The sequence below is a fragment of the Schistocerca gregaria genome, chromosome 6 (genome assembly GCF_023897955.1).
Source record: "Schistocerca gregaria isolate iqSchGreg1 chromosome 6, iqSchGreg1.2, whole genome shotgun sequence".
Lineage (NCBI taxonomy): Eukaryota > Metazoa > Arthropoda > Insecta > Orthoptera > Acrididae > Schistocerca > Schistocerca gregaria.
This window is the reverse complement of record NC_064925.1, coordinates 245,597,646-245,618,184: the sequence shown is the minus strand read 5'-3', so window position 1 is coordinate 245,618,184 and position 20,539 is coordinate 245,597,646. Positions and strand designations below refer to the sequence as shown.

Genomic DNA, 20,539 nt, shown 5'->3' with positions numbered 1-20,539 from the left:
GACGTGACAAGGCACAAAAAAAATTTACCTTTGACACAAGAAGCAACCCGACGTAACGAATTTGTTGTGCCAGTGGTAAATGGCCGTCCTTGTTGGTGGCTTCTTACCGTACTTGGTTCTAAACATCCGTTGAACAGCTGTAGCACACTCGTTTTTGTCGAACTCCAACACACAGAAAGCTCGTTCCCCATGAACTCGCCATGTTTGCGACTAGCGCTGGCTATTGGCCAATCACCAAACTACGCTGTGCCGGTATACATGAAAAAAAAGAAAGAAAAAAAAAACACTTTCAGGGTTTATCTTCAAAATGACATACGTATGATATCTATACAATGCTTGTTTCTTGTGCAATAAATAATTTAAAGTGTACCAGTATTTTTCAATTGTTTATGCACCTTCAGGAATAACTATTTCAAGTTTCAGGAGTTTCCACTCATCTAACAGTAGAGGTGCATCAACATCAAAGGGTAAAGCATTAACTAAAGCTACAATTGTGGCTACAATTTAGGCCTGAGAGGAAATGATTCTAAGATCTCCAACCTTTAAGCAACGTGCATTAAAGAACACACTGTCGTGGTGAGAAGCCTTATTTATTCTGATAAGCACTTGGCACTTTGAATAAATTGCATTCCATGCCTGCACGAAGAGGAAGCATCTCTCCCTTTCATTTTATTCAGTTCCGTGATGACTTCACTGCAAAAAATATTATTCACTGACAAAAAGTTTTCTTTCACAGCATGGAAATTACGTACACTGTTAGACTTATAAGCCCTACTCCTCAACTTTATTAGAAGTTCACTTGCATGTTCATATTAAAGGTGAATTAAAGGTCTTTCCTTTTGAAAGAACTGCAAGTAGAACGACAAGATGTTGGCCCTTTCAGTAACAACCATAAGTTACGCTTTAACGTCAGGTTGCTTTATAAGCCTGACTATTTCTTTTGACTTGCGTGAAACCGAGGTAGATTTAGCAGGTAAAACTGCGGGGAAATATCTGTTGATAGCACACCACTGGTCCAAAATCCTTTAGGCTGCAGGACTTTAAGTTAAGCCTACGCGATGGCACAAGTTTTAAGAAACGAAGCTTAGCGTATACAATTTTCTCCTAGCGTAGTTGGAAATCCTCCCATCTGTCGGGTCAGCCATAAAAATAGTGAAATATTGCAACAACAAGATTTACATAGTCAGATCCAAAATTTTCAAGGTCACACAAGAATGTACTATGTATTTTATGCAAACTGCATGTTCCACTATCAAGCAAAGATTTGCTGCTGCATACTGCTAGGACAGTTTCGTTCATTAATTTTAATACTGCATTGTTCATATTTGGGCCATCACAACTGATTATCAGAAATTGTTTGAAGGTTTTTATGCAGATCTTTTGCCTTAGCGTGACCCATGAAATACGCCTTAAGATGGTTTTCAAAAACCTCTCATTTAGTTACTGAACAGTAGCGTATAGCAACTTGCTTTTTTTCTGACTTCATTTGTTGTGTCATCATAGGATAGTGTACATGTTGAACTTGTTGCATCATTTGCAGTTTACTTCCAGAAAGAGGGTCTTAGAGTCTCAGTAATTTGGGGAAATAAAAAGTGACCCGGACGAGTGGAAACCATTTGTGGCAGCATTAACGGAGGAGGAAAAGACATACAGTAAACGTCCAATAGGATGGAGAAAATGACTGCCCATACAGCCGGCCGAACATGGAGCACAGTTACACAATCTTCACGCCTGTCTTGTTCGCAGAGGTCTGTCTGGTCGCGGCCCTAGCGGGCCACCCAGGTCACCTGATCTACCAGTGTGCGATTGTTTTGTGTGGGGAGCCCTCAAGTCTGATGTGCACCGCATCTCTGCAAGAACTGCACAGAATATTTCGGATCATATTACAGCAATTCCAGCAGTCTAGGTTCGTCTTCAGCAACTTGCTTACTAGGGCCCAAAAGTGCCAAGATATGAAAAGTTGTCACTTTCAACATCTGCTGTAGTAAGGTTGCTACCGTATTTCCTTAGCTTTGGTACGTTGTCCCCTTGAACTCTGTTCTCCGGGTCCCTTTTATTCGCCCCACCCTGTACATCATCTTCACACGACATTTCATTTCATTTCAGTGCAGACAAAGTGAAATCATAGGCAAAGAATTTGCAGACATCTCTCTGAAAACCTCTACAATATCACTGCAGCTAGTCATTAAGTGGTTACACAGTTTTACAGTCCACATTAATTCTATTTTCACTGTTTTTTCTTTGTTACATGAAAAGGCAAGTTTCCTCTTCCCGTGTGGGTACAGTTTTTGTTCTTTGTCCAGAAGATACCAATATAGAGGACGCCATCCGAGACTCGCCACTTGCACCGACTTCATTTACATAACGTATAGAATCTGCTTTTTGCAACCTCAGTTGAAGAGTGCAGTTTTGTCTTACAGTTGTTCTCACGAGCTTTCGTTTCAGCATGTTGGACAGTTCTTGAGAAACCATGGTCAACACTAAAATCTCTCTGACACACGATGTAGAACAGTAATGTTTCTGGACTTTTCTTGGTCCGTGATCCAATTAAAAACCATTTTTAACAAGACATTTGAACCAAGTTTGTTTCACCTTGCAGTTTCCCATGTCTGTGTCCTCCGAACACAATGGTTTAGTGCACAATTACTTGCGAAAAAAGTGTAGTTTAATACGCAATACATTAATAATTATTAGTGAAGGATATGCAGTACAACCAAATTTTTACAGTTTACGTAATCGGGAAAAAAAATGAACAAAGTAGTCTACTACCGTGTATTTTAAATCATCCACCGTGATTTTGTAATTCGAAACATTTTTCAGTTTCGGTAAAATCAGTCCTCGTTCACTGTTGACTGCCGATTATCTCAAAAGAAAAATGTACGTTGAATGTACATTTTTTTTGGCTCAGTGGAATACCGAGTCGCCTGACACGTCTTTCTCTGTGACGTGTGTCTGTGAGGGAAGTAATCGCCCGTACGTCCTGGAGTTAGTAAGTCCTGGGAAATGGTAAACATAAGACTTCCGCCGGCATGTCAGCAAAGCTAACAACATGAATTTCGTAACGTTAATATGCCAGGGTAGAAATCGCACGCTGAAGCAGCGCGGTTTATTGGAAGGGCATTATAACAACTCATATTCTAATTTGGAGCTTACTTGTAAAAATGAACACGAAATTAAATCAATCATGTCAAACACTTAAGTTCTGTTCACGAAGTCCACAGAACTCTCCCGAACGGAACTAGGGCGTTCGTGAGACTGCACAGTACACATGAAAATTGTAAATGTAGACTTACCAACTGTCTATCAGGCATATTCGGAAATTTTACCTGTTTTCACGAAAATGCATATTGTATCTGTTTTGTTGATATCACTTGCAACCACCATTTGACAGTTACTACATAACGTAATCATTAGGGGAAGTGGCAACAAAACGACTATTCACGTTGGTGCGTAGAATATATGAGTCTGGCGACATACCATCTGACTTTCGGAAAAGCATCATCCACACAATTCCGAAGACGGCAAGAGCTGACAAGTGCGAGAATTATCGCACAATCAGCTTAACAGCTCATGCATCGAAGCTGCTTACAAGAATAATATACAGAAGAATGGAAAAGAAAATTGATAATGCGCTAGGTGACGATCAGTTTGGCTTCAGGAAAAGTAAAGGCACGAGAGAGGCAATTCTGACGTTACGGCTAATAATGGAAGCGAGGCTAAAGAAAAATCAAGACACGTTCATAGGATTTGTCGACCTGGAAAAAGCGTATAAAATGGTGCAAGCTGTTCGAGATTCTGAAAAAAGTTGAGGTAAGCTATAGGGAGAGACGGGTCATAGACAATATGTACAACAACCAAGAGGGAATAATAAGAGTGGACGATCAAGAACGAAGTGCTCATATTAAGAAGGGTGTAAGACAAGGCTGTAGCCTTTCGCCCCTACTCTTCAGTCTGTACATCGAGGAAGCAATGATGGAAATAAAAGAAAGGTTCAGGAGTGGAATTAAAATACAAGGTAAAAGGATATCAATGATACGATTCGCTGATGACATTGCTATCCTGAGTGAAAGTGAAGAAGAATTAAATGATCTGCTGAACGGAATGAACAGTCTAATGAGTACACAGTATGGTTTTGAGAGTAAATCGGAGAAAGACGAAGGTAATGAGAAGTAGTAGAAATGAGAACAGCGAGAAACATCAGGATTGATGGTCACGAAGTCAATAAAGTTAAGGAATTCTGCTACCTAGGCAGTAAAATAACCAATGACGGACGGAGCAAGGAGGACATCAAAAGCAGACTCGCTATGGCAAAAAAGGCATTTCTGACCAAGAGAAGTCTACTAATATCAAATACCGGCCTTCATTTGAGGAAGAAATTTCTGAGGATGTACGTCTGGAGTACAGCATTGTATGGTAGTGAAACATGGACTGTGGAAAAACCGGAACAGAAGAGAATCGAAGCATTTGAGATGTGGTGCTATAGACGAATGTTGAAAATTAGGTGGACTGATAAGGTAAGGAATGAGGAGGTTCTACGCAGAATCGGAGAGGAAAGGAATATGTGGGAAACACTGATAAGGAGAAGGGACAGGATGATAGGACATCTGCTAAGACATGAGGGAATGACTTCCATGGTACTAGAGGGAGCTGTAGAGGGCAAAAACTGTAGAGGAAGACAGAGATTGGAATACGTCAAGCAAATAAGTGAGGACATAGGTTGCAAGTGCTACTCTGAGATGAAGAGGTTAGCACAGGAAAGGAATTCGTGGCGGGCCGCATCAAACCAGTCAGTAGACTGATGACAAAAAAAAATAACGTAATTGTAGTACACTATTATTACGCCCAGTGAAGTTGTCCTTGCAATGAGAGTAGCCCAAATTTCAGCATCTTTGTCTAAAATTTGTGGTTTATTGTGATTTGTTAACTTAAACTCATTTGATGAACAATGATTATTCTGCAGAAAGGTGACACCCAATTAACAACTGTGATTCGCCGTCACACCAAAACCGTACTCAAGTATAACATTATTGAGTGCAAGTGCTGTCATATTAGTCCAAGTCTTGTATGACATATCATACCAATTCCATTTTCCGCTTACGATTACAGGTTAATAAACTTTGAAAGACCCCTGCTCTTAAGAGTTTGCATCATTGTAAGAACTCGTTAAAAAAACTGTTTTGAAATCTGCAGTATCCCACATTGTTTGTGAGCTAAAAGTTAAAATTGTTTGTTAACTTTGTTCCCAATTATTTTCGTGGCATTACACCGCTAAACTTAAAAGGATTCGCATAATATGTCGTACGCTACTCTCTGTTTTACACGTAATCATTAATAAAATATCATATGACACAATGCCAATCCGAAATTAGTTACTATACCAATTAATTCTTTCGAGTGTATTATTGTGGTCTGTCACAGCCTTAGCTAACAATCTTCCTTACCGATAGCTTTCCAAAGTGCTGTAATTCTTTTGCTCACGTAAAGGTTTCAGCGCAGCTACGAAATTCTTTGTGGCGCGACTGATACATACAGTAGTGTACCTCCGCCGAACTCAGTAGCTGAATGTTTCTGAGCGCAGCTGAAACCAGTAGCACATTTCTCAGCGGTTAGCCACGCGTCCTGCCTCCAATCGGTATTCGTCGTGGCACTCACAAGTCGTCCTCGTTGGAACTGCAGCCAACATATGCGAACTACTTCCCGTGCGTCATCCCTACAATAAAAATAAGAGTAAGTCACGCAAAGTTGCCGGCACCGCATAGAATTCTCTCTCCTACGTTTCCTCTCCCCCGCAGCCATCAATGTCCTACCATCACTCCCCGTACTCCAGTAGAAAGGGGAATCACTCGTACTGTCACTCCAGAGTAGAACCGCAATTAGGAAAGTGAGTGTTAACGGCTCTATTGTTTTAAGCACTTGGTATCACAAACACTCAGATTAAGACTGCAGTCCATTTTATTAAGTCATGTCACTTGTTTAAATGTAACGCGTGGACTTAGCAACTGTGCAGCATCTCCAAGCAGCTATATTCCCACACTACCTAAAAATTGGGCCTATGGTTTGTTTTCTGAAACATTTATGCGCTATGTATTGCTCCAGAACCCAATAGTTTGTTCTTTTTTATAATACAGCTGGGACAGTTTGAAAGTCCATATGCCAAGCCTGCGACTGTTCTCTGTGCTGAAGAACAGTTTCAGACAGAAATATTCTTCCCGTTATCATCAAAGAAAATTCGTGTAGCAAAGGGAGATCAGAGGAAACTAAGTGGAAGTAAATTTAGTGTGTTTCCTACTCAGACATGTATTTTCGTCTGGTGACTCAGAAAAGATAAAATTGCTGTAAATAACGATATGTAGTTACGGGTATATATTGGAGATACACGTTTTATTAGCAATTCTCTGACGCCATTTACATTCGAGACAGTGCGTTTGTTTTCTTTACCTTCCAAGTACTGCCGCACTTAATTGAAGTGGGTAGTGATAACATATCACGTATCAGGACAGAAATTCTAAAGGGAATCACATATTTGGAAAGTCATTCTTTTCGCTGAAGTACATAACAATGGTGAAGATGCAGAACCAAGAATGATACTTATGACTAAAATGAACTTTGTAGTACGGAGTAAGTACACTGCAAACAAATTAAAACCATGATCATCCACCCCTTACCATATGACATTGCAATGCCTGTCCAGTTCAGAAGGACGAGGCAAAGTTCCTTCGGCCATGCACACTGCTGCGACTACAGCCATTGTAAATACATGAAACGCCTTCGCCTTTGCTAATATGGATAACCGTCAGATGTGTAATGGAATGACGAGAGTGAAAACTTGTGCCGTACCGGGACTCGACTCAGATTTCCCGCTTATCGCGAGCGGTCGCCTTACAATTAGGCGATCCAAACACGACTCATGCCCAGATACAAACACTTCCGTATGTCGTCAACCGAATGTCTATAACCTGCACTCGTACATTCACTATGTATATTCCCGTATAGGTGAGACATTTTAGCCGGCCGGAGTGGCCGAACGGTTATAGGCGCTACAGTCTGGCACCGCGCGACCGCTACGGTCGCAGGTTCGAATCCTGCCTCGGGCATGGGTGTGTGTGATGTCCTTAGGTTAGTTAGGGTTAAGTAGTTCTAAGTTCTAGGGGACTGACGACCTCAGAAGTTAAGTCCCATAGTGCTCAGAGCCATTTGAGACATGTTAATTGAAAGTCACCTGCCCGATGTCGGCGGGTAAATACGATATTGCAGTGCTTGTGTCGTAGCTGCTGGTAAACCTTTCTGGATATGAGGTCGTGGTTCAAGAGCGCACATCCCGAAAGGTTTACCAGCAGCTATGTCGTCCGCTCGTGAAAGTCTCCTTTCTATTATCAATGCCTGTGTTATTCAGAAGAGTAATACAGGTACATTTCACGTATTTCACAGCGACTGTATTCGCCGCAGTGCCTGTTCCTTCGAACTTGGATGCAGATGGAAAGGAGTTTCCTAAGGTAGCCACGTTGGCGCTAAATGTCCGGATTTCGGAGGAGTGTGTATCGACGAGTATGGAAACGATGGAAGTCAGTGATAGTGATGATAATGGCTGCTGTTACCCACAAAGGGATTATACGCCAGAATATGCCACCTAGGTTCTAAATGTTACAGCTTTCGTTGTACCTTGGTTGTGATGCCGAACTAAATGAATTGTTCATATCACTTTGTCGTGTATCCAGCTGATAACGGCCGTGTTGACTTGTTTATCTCCAATCAGCATGATCTGGACCTTAACACACAATCGACCTTGCTGGCCTTTGCACCTGAGTTTGCTTGTCTTGTCTTGCTAACTTGCAAAAGCGTAGCTGTCTATGTCGACACACACACACACACACACACACACACACACACACACACACACACACACAAATAGTGGGGATACTTATACCCTACGAAAGAGCAACAGTCCGTCCTCAAGAAATATTGTCGCAAAAACTTGCTTCTATTGCAGCGTCTCTATACTAACAGTCTAACATACGCTAAAACACCCTTTTCTGTTTGTAACTGCTGTAATGTCCTGACGCACGCTTTGTCCCTGTCCATTAACATATGATAAAAATGTTATGACAACTCACCCTTTCCAGTTAGTTTTACAGATTCCGTTCGTACATGTCTTTGATTAGTTTTGTGTCTATATCTCCTTTAATGGAATATAGTGCACACAACTTTCTTTCTTGGGGAGCTGGCATTTATCTTGTCCTTGAAGTATTGACTCGGTATTATCTTTCGAGCAATTTTGTGCTTTTTACAGTAAGGTGACTTTCATTGTGTTGAATTGGCTGTTTTCTGTTGAGCAGGATTCATTTATGAGTCTGTTCATATATTTATGCACGCTTAATATGTTCTAAGTTTTGTGATTAATGTTCTCTAGTTATTTATTGCTGTTTCGACTTAAATAATCGTTTTTATTTTTGCGATTGTGTTACATGTGCAGCTATACTCGGCAAACCACCGTGAGGTGCACGGCAGAGGGTACGTCCCATTGTACCAGTTATTAGAATTTCTTCCCCTTCCTTTCACGTATGGAGCGCGGAAAGAATGACTGAATTCCTTTGTGCGTGCAATAATTATTCTAATATTACCCACATGCTCCGTATATGAGCGATACGAAGGGGGATTACATTCCTAGAGTCATCGTTCAGAGCCATTTTTGCGATTCTGTTATCTGATATATGTAGCATTGCACGTGTATACTATGTTGTGTGTCCATTGGCTCTATGATATTCAATTTCGTTCTATACGTTTTACAGACAGGCTGCCAATTGCAGTTTCGCCATTAGCCGAGCAGTCTATTAATTTCTTGTTTAATAGTGTTTTCTAGTAATGCGAGCCTACCAGTGTCGTTTCTTGACTTGACATACATCATCTAAACTGCACATACTTGTCACAGGGAGGTTCCTCTATCCTTATTTGTGGAAATAGACATGTTTACCGTCTGTCATGGCTATTTTTATTATTTGAAAGTGAGTGGTTTCGTGGAGTCTCTCCTATGTCCTGACATTTCTTTCCATAACTACGAGAAATGATCTGAAGAGCGGCAACACTTCCAGAAAGCTGTCAGTTTGAAATAATGAAAACCGCGATCGAAAGGCGGAAAATAAGTCCGTCTTCCAATCTATCTCATTTTTCACCACAACTCACACTTTCCGCGTATTAGTGTTATTCCGACACACAATTCACAGCCAAGTAATCTGACTACATTCTTTCTCGATTTTGTTTCTGTTTTGTCATTTTAGTTGAAACTCTAGCTCTGAGTGTTTTGTCCAATTGGCAGCTTTCTCTTCGCGCAAGTAATCCATGAGCTCATGGGCCAGTGGCATCAGTGGTCCCAAGGGCATGGAACTGGCTCTAGGCCCCACGTTCAAACTTCAGAGCTTTTTACAGTGCTTCCGAATGTTAACATGTCGAGGATTAACAATCGTATACATTTGTTGCAGTCTTTGTAACCTATATTTTCGATATAATCTACATGTAGGTGTAATATCTCTTTATTTTCGATGAATTATTCTGATACAGTTCTACCCTTGAATGACGTTTACAAAATTTCTATCTTCATACTCGCAGAATCCATGCGCAAAATAGTTTCATACAATAGCTATGTCATGAGCGCATAATTATTCTTTGTAGGACTCTTTCTCTCTGGTGGTTGTTAGAAGGAAAAAAGCTTCCGAGATTGTCTTCGTGCCGATTAGCCTCAGCTTTGTTTGAAGAACTGTAATCTGATTATTGAGATTTATGACCGAAGATAACTGGTACGAAATTGTACGATTAAAAGGGAAATATATATATTGCTCCTTCAAACAAAGGTGTCTATTTGACAACTGAGAATTAATGATATTCATCGATATATTGCGTAGTTGTTAATCAGAAGGGAACTTCCGAAAGACTGGATACGAACCTGCATTTAATAATCTAAGAGCTCCATAACTTCTTCGGAAGGTTAAACTTCATCAAAGCCAAATATCCGCTTGATCTGAGGTTTCCCGACTGATTATACAACGCTCCCAAAATTACGAGACATTTTATTTGTACAGATTAGCAGACTGCCGCAAAGCACGAACCTGCAGAGAAGAAGAATCATCGCCTGATTTCATTCTAACAAGTAAAATTTCTGAATCATTTTGAGTGACTGTTTCCGATCATGAATGACTGATTGCTCGAACGAATTGAGAACTACATAGATAGGAGGGAAAAATTACATAGGATTTCTCATGGTTGTACGTCATATCAACTCATCTGTTCTTTTCCATAATTTCTAGAATATTAAGTTTTCTATACCTCCTCTCTATCTTGCTTTGTCGCCGTACCAAGCGACTGGTTATTCAGATGTCAGAGCAGGTCTTACTTTGGAGCCTGCGTTTGATAGCTTCCTGTTATAGCATGGATTAATATGGATTCAGTTTTCTTAACCCGTGCGTTCGTCCTGTAAGTGACTTCATGCAAGTACATCGTTAAAGTTTGTTACATTTTTTTATTTTGTTGAAAGAAATGTCTCGTACAATTCTCCTACGCCCTTCAACTGGTTGAGCTTCACGATTACTTACTCGTTAGGTGATGGCAAAGACCAGATATAATTTTCACATATAATGATATAAATTAGTTTTCTTCCTAGACCCGTATTTTCACCATTGTCGAATAATTTTGTTTTCCGAGACACAGCAGAAAATGAGTAGTTAGTCGCCTTGCCGGACACAAGTTTTGATTTCTAACGATTCAGACATACGTAGCTGCCAAGTTTCCCATTTTTAAGCAGCACAAGCTACTAAGCGCTGTACGAAAGTTGTTTAATATTTGATAAAAAAAAATCAAGAAAAAATCTTTCGTAAACGACTTACCTTACCTTCTCGAGTAGTCACCTTTGAAGGATATATACACTTGGTCAGAGATCCTCCAACTTTCTGTTAAACTCTGAAACTATAACTTCATTTGATGAAAATTTGTTCCCATCAAGCCAAAGTTACAATTTACCGGATAGGCACAAGTCATATCGGGTTATGTCTGGTCTCTAGGGTGGGTGAGGAACCAATTCAAATCTCAGTTCATGTACTTTCTCCATTGTTATCATTGATGTGCATCACCCTGGTGAAAAAGCACTTTTTTGAGTGTCGATCCAGGTCTTTTTTCAGCCAACGCAATCCTCAGACGATCGATCCAACAATGAAGCACAAAGGGTCCAGTTATAATTCTGTCTCTTCCCAAGTCATTTGCCCGATTATGCGCTGAGAATCCCAAAAACAGTGGCGATTACCTTACCAGATGACCAAAGAGGCTTTGCCTTCTTCGGTGTGCTTCCACCAGCCTTTGTCCATTGCTTTGACTGCCATTTTGACGCATGGCGTGTAATGATGGATCCAGGTTACATTAACAGTCACATATCGACGCAGAAAGTCGTGCGGATTGCGGTTAAACATCACCAGATGTTGTGTTGTAATGATGTGCCGGATGCGTTTTTTTGTCGTCTGTGAGCAGTCGCGACACCCACCTCGCACATAGCTTCTTCATAACCAATTCTCCGTACAGGGTATTGTGCTCTCGCTCAGTTGAGATACCTACATATCATAGAGTTTGTGAGTGGTTTTCTGTGTGGTAACCTAAGTTGGACGGCCGGAGTGCGCTCCGTCTTCGACGCTTGTCCGACCTCATTTAAATTCATCAATCTTAAAGTAAATAGTCTTCAGTGATAATGCAGAGTCCGCATGAACTTCATCCAGTTCTGTTTTGATTTGTGCGGCAGTCCATACTTTTAAATGAAGACGTTTAATAGAATGAGATTCTCACTCTGCAGCGGAGTGTACGCTGATATGAAACTGCCAGGAAGTTTCATATCAGCGCACACTCCGCTGCAGAGTGAGAATCTCATTCTGGAAACATCCCCCAGGCTGTGGCTAAGCCATGTCTCCGCAGTATCCTTTCTTGCAGGAGTGCTAGTTCTGCAAGGTTCGCAGAAGAGCTTTTGTAAAGTTTGGAAGGTAGGAGACGAGATACTGGCACAAGTAAAGCTGTGAATACCGGGCGTGAGTCGTGCTTCGGTAGCTCAGATGGTAGAGCACTTGCCCGCGAAAGGCAAAGGTCCCGAGTTCGAGTCTCGGTCGGGCACACGGTTTTAATCTGCCTGGAAGTTTCAAGCCATTTAATAACAGCGCGAAACTCTTCTTTGTTTCAAATCGCAGTGGGTACATTAACCAGTTGATACGGGTGTCAACAATGAACTGCGCGCTGTACTTGCTGAAATTCTTTGGACTATTCCTGGAATAATCAAGCTCACCAACCATGAAGACGCAAGATAATGTTCCTGTCTTCCATGTAAATTTAGCGAACCCACGTATTATTCATATTAGCTTGTTACGGTTTTAATTCATTATATTTCGATGGTTGTCCTTGGGAAGCTGTCCGTAGCAGTGAGGCAAACGCTGTTACTGAAACGCAATCCCGAAATCCGGTGCATGGTACCAGTTGCTGAGTATGGGGAAAAAAAATTGAATGTCAATATTTCGCATAGTTATTGACCGAGTTTAAAAATTAAAAATGCTGTCATAACCAACTCATTAATAGGTATAATCTTATGTTAAAAGGTATTACATGTAGAAACTGTGTCTTGAAGCAACGTAACTGACGACGAGCAAATACTCTTAACTGCATTCGTCCAGTGTCAGAAAATGAGAGTAAGCCGCGACTTCCAATAAAGTTTACACACAATTTCATAGCATTACGAAACTTTTTCTCGCTGGTACTCGCAAAAAATTGCGAAAGAAAAAGTGTCACTTTCCACATATTCTCTGCTCTTGCATTAAAACTTCAGAGCTTAATCTGATCAGAAATTTGAATATGTTTTATATGGTGTGGTTAGAAGCAGTCTGAAACATTTATTAGGATGTTGCAGTGTAGCGTATACTGAGAAATAATTGTCAAGGAAAAAGATTCTGTACTTTGCGCTTTTCCGAGTTAACTAGCATTGAACTTCAGAGTGTTACTCGGCCTTTGGCTCGGATTCGATCTTCACTAACATCCCATTCCCTAATTTTGTATCGTTCTTTTGTATGGCTTCAGGAAATAAAAAGAAAACGTTCAGTGACACCGTCTCAGACTGTTTCTGATCCCTCTGTATATGAGTTACATTCTTTAAAGAATGATGAAGGTCCTATACTCCGAGGAGCGTAGGGAACGATGCGGGGGGTCCGCACCGCCTACTAGGCAATGATAATAATGAAGACAACACAACAACACCCAGTTATCAGCAGATGGGCATGAAAAAGGTATTGCTTTGGTTCCGTATTATCAAACGCCACTTGGCTGCGTATTAAAGGCTAACAAAACCAAAGGTTTAAGAGGTTTGATAATTGCTTAGTACTAGTAATTCCGGCAGTTATCACGCCATTCACAATTAACAACAGCTTTCGTATGTGACGCATGCTAAGGTCTATTGTACTGAGGTTTCCACATTAAACTGTAAGCAGCCCCATGGATGTGTTTATTCTCAGATCTAGGAAGGCAAGGTTATTTAACATCGGATAGGACCATGACTATTGAAACGATGTGATGCCAAACCCTCCTCCCAATTTGTTGAGTGCTATAATTATGCAAAGAGCCCTTTTAAAGCTGAGTCATAGTACGTCAGGTACCGCCAGATACACCAAAACAAATTTTCCATCAGCTGATAACACAAAAAGGGTGAGTATTTTGGAGTGTGGTTAATGCTCTCGAGTACCGAAGCACGTATGTTTAATTTTTTCAGGAACTGCATACTTTCTTCACAGCATTCGATGGCTCGTGAATACAGTAGCACGACGAAATAACGCATATTAATGTGTGCAGTGAAACTGCTCACCAAAGAAAACGAGAGATGTGATAAATGTGAAGGTTGGTACTACCCTTAAATTTCAGTGTCAAGATCCATTATTATATTCTTGCTTGGGAATGAACTCGAAAAAACACTCTTCTGCTAGTCTTCATATTAACATTTATGTTAAATTTTTCGGATTATAAAGGAAAAAGTTTCGTTTCAAACATTAATAAGCTTTATATCACCGTTCAATAACTCTAAAATGTGCTGTTGTCACGTTTGTATTGGAACCTAGTCGTTTCGGTTCCTGTACAGGCAAGACACTGGAATATTAACCATCTAGAGTAATATTTTCTCCATTGCGCAGCGTCACTTTTGGAAAACATTGTTATATATTTCTACAGCGTTTTGAAATATTACCGGTGTCCATTTTTTTACACTGCATGGTAATACGTTTCATCACTTGCCCTGTTCATGACTGCCGCTGTTAACGTTACGTTCAACTATCACCACCTCTACCAAGACTGCTGTTGGGGCTACTTTCTTAGCTGCATAGCCGGTCGGAAAATGTGGCTTTCCTTGGCGCGTGGAAGTGCCCTTGTAGATTGCTGAGCTGTCTGCAACTGGCTCCGTGAACTTTTCCCTTCCCTCTGATGTTATCTTTCGTTTTTGAAGACTTCGGACTCAGGTAAATGTGCCCGGCAACGTCTAACACACGTGTAGTATCCACGCTCGTAATTGTATCCTTATCGGAATACTGAGTTGATACAGACGGAAATCGCTCATGTCCCCTGCTGTTCCGTAACGAGATATAAAGGAGGCAGCTGCATACCAAACCCTTGTGTGAATACTTTATTTCACATGTTCTTGGTGGGTTGCGAATCTCCCGTATTCTTGGTGTTTATGTTCAAGGTAATCTAACCCTTAACATTGGAGGAGAACTATTTCCTTATTTCCAGCTTTGCATTGTACTGCAGTGCTTAGCACAATGGACTTGCATTCGGGAGTACGACAGTTCAAACCGCGTCCGGCCATCCGGTTGTAGGTTTTCCCTGATTTCCCTGAATATTTCCACCAAAATGCCGGGTGGTTCCATCAAAGGGGCACAGCTTATCTCCTTCCCCGACACTGAAACAATCTGATCATATTCTCCCCCTCCGTTGACCTCAATGTCGGCGCTACGTTAACCATAGACTTCGTTCCTTGTATTAGTTTGTACAGATAACTCACGCGAATGAAGAAAGGATTCTGTTATAGTGCTTAGATGCGAAGACTTGATGGGCAATGCCCGGACATAAGTTTCCTAAAGTATTTCAAAATAAAACAGTCTCGCCTTTGAGCATATGAACATTTGCGAGCAAAGGAAGCAAAAAAGATTTCGAGCATTTTAACAGAGCTGCTGGTGAGTGAATGCGTAGCATATAAACTTGTAATCGCTGAGACGCTGGTTCGATTCGCACTGGTAGTAACTTTATTCCACCTTTATTTGAATTTCATATTATCAAATTTTAATTTATAGAAATATAAATCGTTATCTTTGTTACAAAGATTTGATTCAGTATTTGTTAAATATTATTTCCATTTGGTATAAAAACGCAAAAAAATTACTGTCAAAAGAAAGAGCTATATATATTTGCATTTTTATGCCAAATTTTATTTCTCTGCAGTTAATAACTAAAACTAAGACGTTATTTATACTGAAACTGATTCCGTATTTGCTAACGTTACTGTTTGCTAATAAATATAGAATTCAAATGATCAGCTAAGAGCTAATCCAACAAAAGTTTCATGTCAGAGCAAACAAACGATTTCGGAGAAGCAGAATAGATGCTGATACTCTGGGAACGTTTTTCGATTTCCGTGTCAAAATTCACCTTAAGTGAGACCCATACAAAACAAAGGTTTGCGCTTTCCACATACAAAACAGAGGCAGGAAGAAAACTGAAAAGTGTTTGGAAATACATTGAGCTGGAGTATAGTTTTACACCCAGATACTTTGGAATTACCACAGACAAACCATTCCACAGAACATTAGTGTTCCGCGGGAAGTGAATAAGTGCTCTGCGAAAAACTGTTCGTGACATGGCAGTTTTTCTACGGTTTGACGATACTAATTATTTAAAAAAAACGTTGATTATTATTTCCTTCTGTAGTTATGATTCTAAATTGAAGTAATCACTCGATAAAACAAGTTTTTCTAATTTTTAAAAATTTTGTATTAACTTTCAAAAAAAAAAAATCAGGGCGTTCCATCAAAGTAACGGGATTATCACTGTTCCGTCAGGGGAAATGTTTGGGAACCCCTGTTTTAGACAGATCACTCACTCATTGGCGGCAGCGTCTTGGTACCAAATATAAGATACCAGTCCTACACATCACCTGCAAACTTGTTGGCAGTAGTTGGGGTGCCGACCACATGTGGACCGTATTTCTGCTTTGGCCCTGCATCTAGCTGGTGAAATATGCTTGCCCATTGTGGTATAAATGAGCCCACACGAAAGAAGCAGGCGTACCCCGTAATGAAACTCCGACGCTAATTATTAGATGTCTGAAGCAAACTCCTGTTGATAAATTGTATTGCATGACAAGCATTGTTCTTCTGACATACACCGGAAGTAGTCGCAAACACCGAAAGGAAGAAAGAGAACTCCACCCATTTCATGGACATAATCTACCGAGATCTAGGTTGAAGTCTAGGAAGAGCTTTTTACAATCTACATCTGTACTAAATACATCAGCCAAGAAAGTCAGAGAAAAACTAGGCAACCAAAATAAGTAATTTCCAAGCAGAGGTAAAGTCAGTAGAATGCTTACCAGTCGGATACAACTTGGACTGAACCTTGTGGAGGCCACTGAACAGGTTACGAACGGGCTTTGGCAAATCTAAGGACAACCTAACGAAATAAGGATACTTAAAAGCATCAACACAGTGTGGACATGGAGAGGTACAGACAACGAAACTTCATTGTCAGTGTTTATGTTGCCCCGATTATTGCAACGAGAAGTGTTCAAGGCACAAGAAACGCTGGAGCCGTTAGTTTTTGGGCAGAAACTATTTTATTCCCATTTTGTACGAGTTTAAGCTATAAATTCCTTCTGTTTCATAACCTGAAATTGTATATTTTCTGAATCCTGTGTGTGTGCTCGTGACTCGAGTCAATAAATTAACATTTTCATTCGATAATAAATAGTCTTGGAAATAATCGAAGGTGATCAATGTCTTTTTTTATTATTGTGTCGTACTGCTGTAGAGAATGTATGGTACTCGAGGGTTGTGATAAAGTAATGAGACTAACAACATTGTGAGCCATCGTGCAACGCTGTGTTGTTCTTTTTGTATAGACCGGCGTGTTCGTCCTTTTCAGATGCTCGCTCAGTTTCAGCTCCGTACAGCCATCACGTGGTTTTTTGAGAGCGCCATCACTGAAGCTGGATGTTGCGAAAATAGAGTAGCGGAATTTAGAGCAACGTTATGTCATTGTTTTGTGCTAAATTTGGGGAATCGGCGAACATGATTATTGAAAAGTTGAAACAGGCCTATCGGGACTCCCCCCAGTGTGAACTCCGTGTGTATACCTGGGGGAGTCATTCCAGATGTGGAAAGGATCCTTCCGAATGCCATGAAGGGTACAGGGTGCACGCATCTGCAGGTGGTCGCTCATGTCGGCACCAATGATGTGTGTCGCTATGGGTCGGAGGAAATCCTCTCTGGCTTCCGGCGGCTATCTGATTTGATGAAGACTGCCAGTCTCGCTAGCGGGATGAAAGCAGAGCTCACCATCTGCAGCATCGTCGACAGGACTGACTGCGGACCTTTGGTACAGAGCCGAGTGGAGGGTCTGAATCAGAGGCTGAGACGGTTCTCCGACCGTGTGGGCTGCAGATTCCTTGACTTGCGCCATAGGGTGGTGGGGTTTCGGGTTCCGCTGGATAGGTCAGGAGTCCACTACACGCAGCAAGCGGCTCCACGGGCAGCAGGGGTTCTTTGGCGTGGACTAGGCGGTTTTTTAGGTTAGATGGCCTTGGGCAAGTACAGATAGGGCAACAGCCTCAAAGGGTGCGGGGCAAAGTCAGGACATGCGGGGACCAAGCAGCAATCGGTATTATAATTGTAAACTGTCGAAGCTACATTGGTAAAGTACAGGAACTTCAAGCGCTGATAGAAAGCACCGAAGCTGAAATCGTTATAGGTACAGAAATGTGGCTGAAGCCAGAGATAAATTCTACCGAAAGTTTTACAAAGGCACAGACGGTGTTTAGAAAGGATAGATTGCATGCGACCTGTGGTGGCGTGTTTGTCGCTGTTAGTAGCAGTTTATCCTGTAGTGAAGTAGAAGTGGATAGTTCCTGTGAATTATTATGGGTGGAGGTTACACGCAACAACCGAGCTAGGTTAATAATTGGCTCCTTTTACCGTCCTCCCGACTCAGCAACATTAGTGGCAGAACAACTGAGAGAAAATTTGGAATACATTTAACATAAATTTTCTCAGTATGTTATAGTCTTAGGTGGAGATTTCAATTTACCAGATATAGACTGGGACACTCAGATGTTTAGGACGGGTGGTAGGGACAGAGCATCGAGTGACATTATACTGAGTGCACTATCCGAAAATTACCTCGAGCATTTAAACAGAGAACCGACTCGCGGAGATAACATCTTGGACCTACTGATAACAAACAGACCCGAACTTTTCGACTCTGTAAGGACAGAACAGGAAATCAGTGATCATAAGGCCGTTGCAAAATCCCTGAATATGGAAGTTAATAGGAATATAAAAAAATGGAGGAAGGTTTATCTGTGTAGCAAGAGTAATAGAAGGCAGATTTCAGACTACCTGACAGATCAAAACGAAAATTTCTGTTTCGACACTGACAATGTTGAGTTTTTATGGAAAAAGTTCAAGGCAATCGTAAAATGCGTTTTAAAAAGGTACGTGCCGAGTAAAACTGTGAAGGACGGGAAAAACCCACCGTGGTTCAACAACAAAGTTAGGAAACTACTGCGAAAGCAAAGAGAGCTTCACTGCAATTCTAAACGCAGCCAAAACCTCTCAGACAAACAGAAGTTAGCGTAAGGAGGGCTATGCGTGAAGCTTTCAGTGAATTCGAAGGTAAAATTCTATGTACCGACTTGACAGAAAATCCTAGAAAGTTCTGGTCTTACGTTAAATCAGTAAGTGGCTCGAAACAGCACATCCAGACACTCCGGGATGATGGCTTTGAAACAGAGGATGACACGCGTAACGCTGAAATACTAAACACCTTTTTCCAAAGCTGTTTCACAGAGGAAGACCGCACTGCAGTTCCTTCTCTAAACCCTCGCACAAACGAAAAAATGGCTGATATCGGAATAAGTGTCCAAGGAATAGAAAAGCAACTGGAATCACTTAACAGAGGAAAGTCCACTGGACCTGACGGGATACCAATTCGATTCTACACAGAGTACGCGAAAGAACTTGCCCCCTTCTAACAGCCGTGTACCGCAAGTCTCTGGAGGAACGGAAGGTTCCAAATGATTGGAAAAGAGTACAGGTAGTCCCAGTCTTCAAGAAGGGTCGTCAAGCAGATGTGCAAAACTACAGACCTATATCTCTAACGTGATCTGTTGTAGAATTTTAGAACATGTTTTTTTGCTCGAGTATCACGTTTTTGGAAACCCAGAATCTACTCTGTATGAATCAACATGGATTCCGGAAACAGCAATCGTGTGAGACCCAACTCGCTTTATTTGTTCATGAGACCCAGAAAATATTAGATACAGGCTCCCTGGTAGATGCTATTTTCCTTGACTTCCGGAAGGCGTTCGATACAGTTCTGCACTGTCGTCTGATAAACAAAGTAAGAGCGTACGGAACATTAGACCAGCTGTGTGGCTGGATTTAAGAGTTTTTAGCAAACAGAACCCAGCATGTTGTTCTCAATGGAGAGACGTCTACAGACAAAGTAACCTCTGGCGTGCCACAGGGGAGTGTTATGGGACCATTGCTTTTCACAATATATATGACCTAGTAGATAGTGTCGGAAGTTCCATGCGGCTTTTCGCGGATGGTGCTGTAGTATACAGAGACGTTGCAGCATTAGAAAATTGTAGCGAAATGCAGGAAGATCTGCAGCGGATAGGCACTGGGTGCAGGGAGTGGCAATTGACCCTTAACATAGACAAATGTTAAGTATTGCGAATACATAGAATGAAGGATTCTTTATTGTGTAATTACATGATAGCGGAACAAACAATGGTAGCAGTTACTTCTGTAAAATATCTGGGAGTATGCGTGCAGAACGATTTGAAGTGGAATGATCATATAAAATTAATTGTTAGTAAGGCGGGTACCAGGTTGAGATTCATTGGGCGAGTCCTTAGAAAATTTAGTCCATCAACAAAGGAGGTGGCTTACAAAACACTCGTTCGACCTATATTTGAGTATTTCTCATCAGTGTGGGATCCGTACCAGATCGGGTTGACGGAGGAGATAGAGAAGATCCAAAGAAGAGCGGTGCGTTTCGTCACAGGGTTATTTGGTTAGCGTGATAGCGTTACGGAGATGTTTAGCAAACTCAAGTGGCAGATTCTGCAAGAGAGGCGCTCTGCATCGCGGTGTAGCTTGCTCGCCAGGTTTTGAGAGGGTGCGTTTCTGGATGAGGTATCGAATATATTGCTTCCCACTACTTATACCTCCCGAGGAGATCACGAATGTAAAATTAGAGAGATTCGAGCGCGCAC

General features: G+C 41.3%; 1 protein-coding gene across 5 annotated transcripts in view; it reads left to right on the top strand.

The window, feature by feature from the left end:
• Positions 1 to 20,539, top strand: part of LOC126277884 (peroxisomal membrane protein PEX13) — a 98,071-nt gene that overhangs the window by 21,401 nt on the left and 56,131 nt on the right. The window contains exon 1 of one of the 5 annotated variants that reach the window (XM_049977418.1): positions 13,807 to 13,893. The exons of the other annotated variants lie outside the window; for them this stretch is intronic. The gene's annotated coding sequence lies outside the window, so the exon portion shown is untranslated. Of the gene's footprint in view, positions 1 to 13,806; positions 13,894 to 20,539 lie in introns of those variants that run through there. 5 annotated transcript variants of the gene reach the window in all.